This window comes from Neoarius graeffei, chromosome 22 (assembly GCF_027579695.1).
Source record: "Neoarius graeffei isolate fNeoGra1 chromosome 22, fNeoGra1.pri, whole genome shotgun sequence".
Lineage (NCBI taxonomy): Eukaryota > Metazoa > Chordata > Actinopteri > Siluriformes > Ariidae > Neoarius > Neoarius graeffei.
In genome coordinates this window covers 3,915,680-3,926,963 of record NC_083590.1, presented here as the reverse complement: position 1 = coordinate 3,926,963, position 11,284 = coordinate 3,915,680, and the positions used below count along the sequence as shown (strand labels likewise).

The window sequence follows — 11,284 nt, the reverse complement described above, 5'->3', positions numbered from 1 at the left end:
GTGATTCTGCCACTTACCTTCCCTGACTCCACCCTCCTGTCACAGACCAGCGCTTGACCACGCCCCCGCTGCCACATGCTAATAACCAGTTTCATAACTAATGGGGTGCCCTAAATATGCACAGATTCAGCCTCAGGGGGACCTCCGCCCTACCAAACCACTGAACCCCCCTTTGGAGAAGGAGATAAGCAGCAATACAACCCATAAATGCTTTAGGATTGAAGTTTTTAATGAGCGAGCACCATATACAGTTTGCTAGATTAAAGTGTTGCTAATAACGGACACCAGTCAAGTGTTTGACATGGTTACGTGTGTGGAATGTTCACATGTTCTAAACCATTGGTTTCAAATTGAGGAACTGGAGAAAGCGCAGCACACATAAAAGAGGGATAGAGGTTACAACATATGAAGAAATACGTACGTAATTGATCAAATTGAAATGTCACTCCGTGTCACTTTGAAATAAATTTATAATATGTTTCCTGTCTTTTATGGGTAACATTTGTAAGGCTACTGAGTATGGAGTTCATTTAAATGCATCAAACTTGAATGCATCAAACTTTTTCATGCATTAACTAACCCCTCATCAGGCCATGATGCAGCAGCCATCAAAAGTCAAATAATGACAATAGTGCAATTGTGACGAGGGTGGGCAAAGTTGGGGGGCCCAAAATTCTAATCTTTCAGGGGGCCCAAAATTTCTAGCGGCGTCCCTGTATCTCACTGTACTGTATATAAAATTAAATGAATATGTTTTAAAACACCATTACACCTGAAATACCGAGAAATAAACACGGCACCCAAATCAGTTTTTATATATTTTGTTGCTGGACATGAACTTATTTTCAGTAACTGTTATAGATATTTTAAGTTCGTTTCTTAGACAAGGATTTTTTAAACTTGTTACCTTGTTAACAGTTTCGGCGAGAATCTTCCGCCTTCTTCAGAAACAGTCCTGAAGAACAGTTTCTGAAGAAGGCGGAAGATTCTCGCCGAAACTGTTAACAAGGTAACAAGTTAAAAAAATCCTTGTCTAAGAAGCGAACTTAAAATATCTATAATAGATAGACATAATGAACTTCCACTACATACATTCAGTAACTGCTGATTGTTTTGTGTGTGTGAAAAAATTTCATTTTAAATCAATAAACTAATTTGATACAACACAAATAATTACACTGGATATATTCAGTTCTTCAAATTGTATATGACTGATACAATTATACAATAGATTGTAAGTAGTGTATACTTCAGTAAAAGGGATGGCACTGATCCCATATCAGGTTCGATCGTCTGATATCAGAGTAAATGAACAGATTTGGTCTGATCCTGTTTCAAAAAGATCTAAACTACATTAAACACCAACCAAAGGACAAAGTCATAAATGTGCCTTGTAGTGAGTCTCCTCGGGGCCTCAGATTAACTCCCCAAATGCTGATCCTGTCAGGTGAGAATCCCACCAATGTCCTGAAACTGTTCCTGTCCATTTCAGCTCCCTCTTCCACTGACTGGGTTCAGATCAGTCCCTGTGCTTTTCCACCTGCTCTTTCAGGGTTTTTAAGGGACTGAGGTCCAGGCAGTTTCATGCAGATCACAAGTTGTTCCACATTCAGTGTAGAATTGTGTGCAGTCTGATTCACTGTGCACCATGAACACACACTGACCACGTCTCCGAGTATCTTTCATTTGTTAGAACTAAATGACTGATGTGTTTATGAATGTGTTGTCTGTTCCCCAACATGGAAATGCAGGAACACCAGAGTCTTCATCTCACACACACATGTTCATTACAACCTGAAAATAAAAGAAAAACATCTGGATTAATCCCCACACACTGGACTGTGGTACTTCATGACCAACAGCATGGAATCATCTCTGCTCCAAGAGAAACATTATTATCTCCTGTTTATAATTTAATTCAACAGGATAAAGCGGCTAGAGATAATGAGATTAGATTTATTCATCTCATCTCATTATCTGTAGCCGCTTTATCCTGTTCTACAGGGTCGCAGGCAAGCTGGAGCCTATCCCAGCTGACTACAGGCGAAAGGCGGGGTACACCCTGGACAAGTCGCCAGGTCATCACAGGGCTGACACATAGACACAGACAACCATTCACACTCACATTCACACCTACGGTCAATTTAGAGTCACCAGTTATCCTAACCTGCATGCCTTTGGACTGTGGTGGAAACCGGAGCACCCGGAGGAAACCCACGTGGACACGGGGAGAACATGCAAACTCCGCACAGAAAGGCCCTCGCCGGCCCCGGGGCTCGAACCCAGACCTTCCTGCTGTGAGGTGACAGCGCTAACCACTACACCACCGTGCTGCCCAACATTTATTCAGTCTTATATAATATCTGTGTTCTAACATTGAGCTACAACAAACGGGAACTTCCACGAGATCTAACGGGAAAGTGAGCAGACGTTTCCCATCACTGCTCTTATCCAATCCCAGGCTTTGGAGCTTTTTAAACAGTAACTCACACTGCGGTGGGTTTGATCTCTTGTTCTACATGTAGATTTAAGTGCAGACTTTAAGAAGAAGCCGAGGTGAAGTTTACAGGAACGACAGAAGACACGGTGTGGAGGTGGAGAGCAGGAAGGAGTGTCAGAGTGAGTCAAGTGGCTCCTTAAATCACATATTCGTGGCCGTGTGGCATTAAAGATGATCATTTTACTGAGTTTTGAGGAGAGTTGAGAAGAAAGTGTGCTGCTGATCAGAAACAGGGAAAAGCCGAGATCATCTTATTCAGACAAAAGCAGCAGGATGAAGTCAGAGACAGCAGGGTGAACATTTCTCACACTGGTTTCATTCCATGGCCTGGTCATGTGATGTTTACTGACATTAAAGAAAAATAACAATAAGCTGAAATGATTATTCTTTTTTTCGACATTTATCTAAAAAAGGTGATGACTCACCTCAGTGTTTGTAGTTTGTAATGTTCATCATTCTGAAGAGCAGAGAGCAGCTTCTTTCCTGAGTCGCTTATTTCATTTCCAAGCAGATTCAGGTCTCTCAGCTGTGAGGGGTTTGATCTCAGAGCTGAAGCGAGAGCAGCACAGCCTTCATCTGAGACACCACAACCCCACAACCTGCAGAGACACAATGACACACACTTCACTGCCTCAGTTTATGAACATCAAGATTTACTTTGTGTGTCTTTAAATTAGAGGTGTGTGTGTGTGTGTGTAAGCTGCTTGCTGAAGGAGGAAGTGACCGCTCGCTCATTGTAATCAGAAACAAATTTCAGAAATAAATACAAATAATCAAACAGAACTTTATACGTACAATTTATTTGCAGTATTTACAAATTATTCCACCACTGCAGACTCCAATATGTTCAGGTTTGAGATGTCAATCATGTTCATTCCTGATTTACTGATTGGCAGTTGGTTATGAGGTTCCGCCCCTTTGAGAGATCTACCAATCATAATAAGGAGAAGCCGTGTGTCCAGGCGGGACAAAGGAAAAGCACACTGTCCAATAACCACAGAGATGTGTTTTTTTCCTGTGTAAAACGGACCCGCCCACACTCCATTCCCTCCCAGTGAAGCCGTGCGTCTGGGCGGGGCTCAAAACGACACGTTTAAAGCCTGTTGTCCAATAAGCTTTCGTCTTTCTGCCCATTAAAACAGTGAGTACACAAAGCCCTAAAGGCCCGGTCCCACTGCACTCACGGATGCAAAGAGGATGTAAAACGTAAAAAAATCTTTGCCATCCGTTGGAAAACGCTATGCATCCGTTGTGTACTCATTGCATACGTGCTTCATACGCTCTATCCATCGAGCATCCGTCCACTGTGATTTCATCCGCGCAAAAAGTTTTGAGCTGCACAAAACTTTTTGAACGGATGAACTTTCCGCCGTGTACGATGTAAATCTACGACATATACGAGCAACAAACGTTCTATGTCCGTTATCATCCGTTAAACGTCTGCTGTATCCTCTCTGCATCCTCTGGGCATCCTCGCAACTCACATCCGCTGCAGCTGAAAACGGAAAGAGGGAGGAAAGATGAGGTACATGAAACGTCTATTCATCGTTAGTAGCACGGAAATATTAAGGATGTAAGCGTATGCATCTCGTATATAAAGTATTCAAAATGGACAAAGCGTTTATATCCGGGATGTATCTCGTATATTTAGGATGTCTGGAGTATGTCTAGAGTATGTAGAAGGACACCTAGCGCAGTGAACGGTCTGCATCCGATATACATCCGCGCAACATCCCCTTTGTTTCCGTTAGGCGTACGTGATGCATCCCCTTCATCCGCTCTTTCTGCTATGCGTCCGCTTCTCAGTTATCACTGGTAACCCCTTCGGAGCTGTCATCCACTTCCATCCGCTTTCATCCGCTAGGCTTCCTATGAACATGCGTTTAACATCCCCGCTATATACTACCCACGTCCGTTCTTTTCCGTTCTGTTTTCGAAAATTTTCGCCAATTTTGTCCATTTCTGGAGCGGATGAAAACGGATAGCGCCACCCTCGAAATTTTGCTTGTCCGCTGTGTCCTTTTTGCATACGTTTTGTGTCCATCGGCCAGTGGGACCGGGCCTTAACAGACACTAATAGATGCCGAGGCTCCAGTGGGGGTCTGTTAGCTGTGTGTGTGTGTGTCAGGGGCTTTTCACACAGACTGCACTGTTCACCACGAAACAGTGTGAGTTTAATGAACAAACAGCGCCACACTGCAGTGAGATCCTTCATCAATCTGATTCACTCAGATACTGAATTACACCAAGACGGAGGAATAAAATCGACACTTTGGGAAACGTTTCATTGCTGCATTTGAATGAAATGTTCGGGGAAGCTGGACTTCCAGTGGCGTCTTAAAGCGATCACCACTGACAGAGATGGACTCAAACATTACTGACTGTTTTAACATTTATTATTATTATTAACTAATAATAACTGTATTGTTGCCATGGTTTTCAATTTAATGGAAATTTTTTTTCTGCTCCTTTTTAATTTTTATTCATATGTATTTTTTTCTCTCTTTATTTTTGTTCCTGCATCAGTTCTCTGGCATTAACGACTCATTTTCGTTTCAAACTCTATATTCCTGAGATCATTTCCACCATGTCACTGCTGCTCACACAGAGGGCAGTTAGTTTGAGTCTCAGGTGCAGTTTGTGGGATTCGTTACAGTGTTGTAGTAAATTTCACAGTGAGTTCAGACACATCGCAGTCGGATCAAGTCCCGTTTTGTGCTGCAGCTTCTCACATACGTCCATCTGACCCAAAGACTCTGTGACAAATCATCAGTGTGCAGTGAACAGAAACAATCTTCCTCCTCAGGACACTGATGATGAAGCTAAAACCTCTGCTTCAGTCTCACTATTAGAGAATGGCTCTTACTGAGGAGCAGCTCATGTGACTCTCAGAGAGATGATCTTACCGCAGTATCTCCAGTTTACAGTGAGGATTCTCCAGTCCAGCACAGAGACGCTTCACTCCTGAGTCTCCGAGTTTATTAGAGGACAGATCCAGGTCTCTCAGGTGTGAGGGGTTTGATCTCAGAGCTGAACTCAGAGCAGCACAGCCTTCATCTGAGACACCACAATCCCACAACCTGCAGAGACACAATGACACACACTTCATCAACAGATTTCCATTTTGGTTTAATACTGACTTTAAAGATGATGAGTGTAAAATTAATTTTATTATTCAGAATGTCATGAGGATTTAATATCACCTGTTTATTCTCATTAACAGTGTCATTAATAATGATAATACTGAGTGTTATATTGAGTTTCTCTCCTCTGTTGTGTGTGATATTAAACCATCAGCAGCTGAAGCTGAACAGAGAACAGCAGAGAGACCATGAACTTTAATCAGAGAGAGAGAGAGAGAGAGAGAGAGAGACTGAATCTCAGATGGGTCTCTACTAGACTTATAGTGCACTACACGGGCAATAAACTCGTTTCTCCATCGTCTACACAGTGCATTAACATGTATATCTATCATTTCCGTGTATATCTATCCTTCGCTTCTTTCCGACTAAGATTGTCCAAGTAATCCAGTAGTAGAACTTTTTTAGCTGTAGTTTTCTTCGCACAACAGCAACAGACGCTGGACATCTCCGCTCGGCTTTAGTATGTGAACAGCCAATCAGCGGGTCCCATATGTGTTTATGATTTTTATGTCACGATTTAGGGCGGCACAGTGGTGTAGTGGTTAGCACTGTCGCCTCACAGCAAGAAGGTCCGGGTTCGAGCCCCGTGGCCGGCGAGGGCCTTTCTGTGCGGAGTTTGCATGTTCTCCCCGTGTCTGCGTGGGATTCCTCCGGGTGCTCCGGTTTCCCCCACAGTCCAAAGACATGCAGGTTAGGATAACTGGTGACTCTAAATTGACCGTAGGTGTGAATGTGAGTGTGAATGGTTGTCTGTGTCTATGTGTCAGCCCTGTGATGACCTGGCGACTTGTCCAGGGTGTACCCCGCCTTTCGCCCGTAGTCAGCTGGGATAGGCTCCAGCTCGCCTGCGACCCTGTAGAACAGGATAAAGTGGCTAGAGATAATGAGATGAGATGTCACGATTTACAACCAATGGGAGACACCCTTTGTCGGCTGTCCACCAATCACAGGCTCCCGTGCCACAATGGCGGTTTGTTGCTAAATATTTAGAAAATAAAAATATTATTACGAAATATATGAAACCATCAAAAACAATAAAAAATGGTAATATATATACTGGTTAGAGGTAAGGAACATTATTCAGTGATATCGTTTATTATTAACTCCAATCATGATATAAAAGTTTCAAGTTTGACACCTGCCCACTTCAACCGCGCTGCTGGCACACGATGTCCTTGACCCTCGTCGCCCTGAGCCAATTGGTATAATTACGACATATTTTTTGTACTTTTATATATTGTCATGTTGATGAATAAAACTTAAACGCATTTCCCATGAAACAAGACGAGCTACTTTAGACTGGTTCCCTGCTCTCTTAGCGCAGAGTGAGGATACAGTCCATGTCTCTGACGCTTGGTAGGATTCATTTTATTCAGGAACCAGTCCAGGAAAACACGATTTTCTATTTCTGTGTCTATTGACACAGGTGAACTTTGTTTTGAGGAGGAATCAGATGTCATGATGCGTGATTCACTTTGTAGAATAATAATAATAATAATTTCAATTTATATAGCGTCTTTCACAAACCCAAGGGCGCTTTACACAGGAGTTACCAAAAAAAAAGCCACACTAGGAAGAGTAGTGTGAAGTAAAGAGAAAAGTTTTCAAGTTAGCTTTGAAGGAAGAGAGAGTGGAACAGTCACAAAGCGATTGTGGTAACGAGTTCCAAAGTTCAGGAGCAGCAACACTGAATGATCTGCCACCCATAGATGTCAGTTTAAAACGTGGGACAGTCAGAAGTCCACAGACAGAAGATCTGAGGGAGCGGGAGGGACAGTACAAATGAATTAGCTCACAGAGATAGGAAGGGGCGAAACCATGAAGAGCTTTATAGGTTAAAAGCAAGATTTTGTATTTGATCCGAGAGATAACTGGCAACCAATGCAGTTGCTGTAAAACAGGAGTGATGTGAGCAGTGTGCTGAGGCACACCTTGAGCAACAGTAGCAGTGGATGATTTATGAACACCAATAGAGATGAACTGTTGCCTGTTTGCTAGATATAACTGAAACCAGGCTAAAGCTAAGCCAGTAATACCAAAAGAAGATAGTCTGGAAATGAGTCTCTCATGATGTACAGTGTCAAAGGCAGCTGTGAGGTCCAAGAGAGCAAGGACATTGAGATGACCAGCATCAGTTGAGAGCAGGAGGTCATTAACAACTCTTTAGAGAGCAGATTCAGTGCTGTGCAGATTGCGAAAGCCTGACTGAAAGGGTTCATAGAGATCATTACAAGCAAGGAAAGTATGAAGCTGAGAGGCTACAACTCGCTCCATTACTTTAGCTAGGAAAGGGAGATTTGAAATGGGTCTGTAATTGGACAGTGAAAGAGAATCTAGACCAGGTTTCTTTAGTATTGGTGTAACAGAAGCAATTTTGAGGGAGATGGGAACAGTGTCTAAAGCAAAACACTGATTAATCATATGAGCAATATAAGGGGAGATAGCAGATACACAGGATTTAAGAAGTGCAGTGGGTGCAGGGTCCAGCAGACATGAGGAGGAGGACTGAGTCATAATTTCCGATACTTTAGAAGAATCAACAGGAGAGAAAGCAGAGAAACAGCAGTCAGCTTTATGAGAAAGAGCTACTTGCGAGGCAGAAGAATGAATTTCAGAATGAAAGTGTTGGTAAATACTGTCAATTTTATCCTTGAAAAAATCCAAAAAAGCCTGACACTGAGCAGGGGAGCTGGGAGTGGTTGAGGAAGGAGGCTGAAGAAGTTTATTTATTGTTTTAAACAGAGTTTTGGGTCTATGGTTGCCACTCTTAATGATGTTAGCGTAGTAGGAGGATCGAGCAGCATGAAGAGCATCCTTATACTTTGCGATGTGTTCAGAGAAGAGTGAAAGATGAATAGTAAGGCCAGTTTTCTTATAAAGGTGCTCTAGCCGCCTTCCCTTGGCCTTCATGGCCCTAAGCTCAGAGGTGAACCAAGGAGAGGCGCGATTTGCGGAGACCTGTCTAGTTTTAAGGGGAGTGAAAGTATTAAGTGTGTTAGATATAGTATTATTGTAAATAGAAACTGTATCATCAGGAGAGTAGAGATGAAAGTGGAGCAAAGAAAAAAATCCTGAACTTTTGAAAGTCAAACTAAGATTGGGGGGGGGGGGGGGGGGCAACGTCCCCTGAAAAAATTTTAATAACATAACACGCAAACCCCTGCATTCTAGTGCATTTTAGTATTTATTTTCACTAAAACAAGTTATAACTTTTAAGCCTTTTTCTTTCATGTACATTAATTATTAACATGTCAAAAATATTAAATTTTATTCCCTTAGTTAATGAGTAATTTTAGGAGTGCATTGTTCTAAATTCAGAATTTTCACTCTTGGATGTCAAAACTTATATAAAGTGATGCTGTCACATCTTATGTGCAATACTGCATATATGTTTAGAAAATAATAATTCAACTGATATTAAATAGTTCACACTTTCATGAAATTGAACTGATTCAATATCAAAACAGTCTTATTAATCAGATATATATTTATTGTAACAGTAAACTCATTCAGAACTGAAAAGATAAATCAGCCACATTATCTTGTAAAATTGAGCTTATTCAACACAAACTATTATCAAAAAGAATATTTTCTTATCATCATGCCGCTTTAAAGATTTCAAACTATTAATAATGCACTAAAACTTAACTGGTTTGAACTGTATATATGTGTGTGTGTGTGTGAGTGAGAGACATGGAATGCACTGCAAAGATCATAGTTTTGTAAAAGCCAAAGAAGACAGTCTGCTCGGGTAAGTGAAAACCAGCTGTGAAACGGACACCACTAAATCTAGACCCTCTTCTTCTTCTTCGGTTGTTCCACAGCCTTACAGCTGTTTTGTTTTCTCCTACGCTTTCCCCAAAAGGTTCGTTCCATAGACATGGCATTTGTGACTCTTGTGTCACGAGAGAACTCTTGAGCAAACTTTATTAGATGTGGAGACATGGACAGTGGTAGGGAATGTTCTGCCATGAATGATAATAAAGAAGCCTCCTGGTCTGATTTCCTATCAAGAAAACTAATGATTGGTTTTGCTGGAGTCGTCTGACTGGCTGAGCAAGAAGCAGCACTGTGAACATTCTCAGAAGGCATCGTGCAAGTAGTACTGGTGGCTCCTTTCTCCATTGCATTTACATTGTGAAATACTGCGGGAAGAGTCTGGTTTGTTCTCTTCAGTCTACGAGCTTCAATGTGCTTCTTACGCTTACTGTCGCTTCGGAGGTCTTTCTTCCCAGATGACTCGTATTTAAGCAGCTCAAAACAAAAAATGGAAAAAATATATTCTCTCACACTTAAAATGTGAATATTTAGAGGTATACAAATTCATAAATGACTCATTAAATATAGCTAACCAATTATATCCCAATAAATGGCATACTAATAAATTATAATATCATTTATATTGAGTGTGTGGTTCATTTTTTATTTTTACTAACATTAACACTTCAATACTCCGATACGGTTTACAATATCACGCACGCTCACTGATAACTACTTTTATTTGCGGTCATTATCAGTCATGTCAAGTCAATAAAAATTCATTCACAATTTTCTAAATCTCAACATGGATCTCAAGTCCAACAAATTAAGAATAAGAAAAAATTACTTACCACGTGCATAATGCATATCCTGGCCTGTCCACTTTCCTCATACAGTCCGATAAAAAGTCACCGTTTGCATCTTTCTCCTCCAGCCACGACCATTTGAACTTGTTCTTTACCTTTCCTTCTATGCTACGGATATCCGCCGACCTGTCAACTTGTTTGTACATTATTATTGCTGAATCGGTAAACACATTTCAAGAGAGAAGGCTCTTCAATTGTCTCGCTCAATAGAAAGGTACACAAAAGAAAGACCGCGTTTTCTAAAGCACCATATCGCGATAAAATCTCGTTCACATGACATGAGGTATGTATATTAGCATATAAGGTCTCGTACACACCAGCAAGCATTGCGAAACTACAAAAATGGCGGCGCCCTGTCGCCGAACGTAAACAAGCCATGCGATCGCAAAACTGAATTTCTATGAAACGGAACGCGAAAAATCCGAAAAATAAATTTCTCCATTCGGAAAACCGGAGATTTTCAAGAGTTTTGTCAAATATCCGGATTTCCGGGTAAATCCGGAAGACTTTCATCTACAGGAGAGGAAACCTCAGCAAATTTACAAAAAGAAGAGAGGTGAGAGGCAGAGAAAGAATGCACATCAATAGAAGAAAGATTACGGAAAGAGACAGTAGAACGCAGAGGAAGTTTAGAAGAAGGCACACTGAGACAACACCAGGGATGAGAATGAAAAATATTTTAAAAGTCTGAAAAAACCGGGGCGGGGCCCATGGGGCTAATTATTTTTGGCTATTTTTTTTTTTTTTTTACCCCAAAACCATGAACTTTATCAGCAAAAATTTGCAATGTATTTGGAAATAAATTCCCCTTCTTGGTGGACTCCCAGGTGAAAATGATTAATATGGTACAAGAGACTTGTTTTTAATCAATTCACATTTGATGATTACAAAAAATCAATGCACCTTTTAATATAAACGAGCTCTACAGTATTATATTTCTGCATTTTAGCTATTCATGTCTTTGAATACTCTAATCCTTTACAATGAAGTGCAAACCAGAAAAAAGTTCTGTCATA

General features: G+C 41.1%; 1 pseudogene; it reads right to left on the bottom strand.

Moving 5' to 3' along the window:
* Positions 1-1,110: 1,110 nt before the first annotated feature.
* LOC132870544 (NLR family CARD domain-containing protein 3-like) overlaps positions 1,111-11,284 on the bottom strand; it is a 90,001-nt pseudogene continuing 79,827 nt past the window's right edge.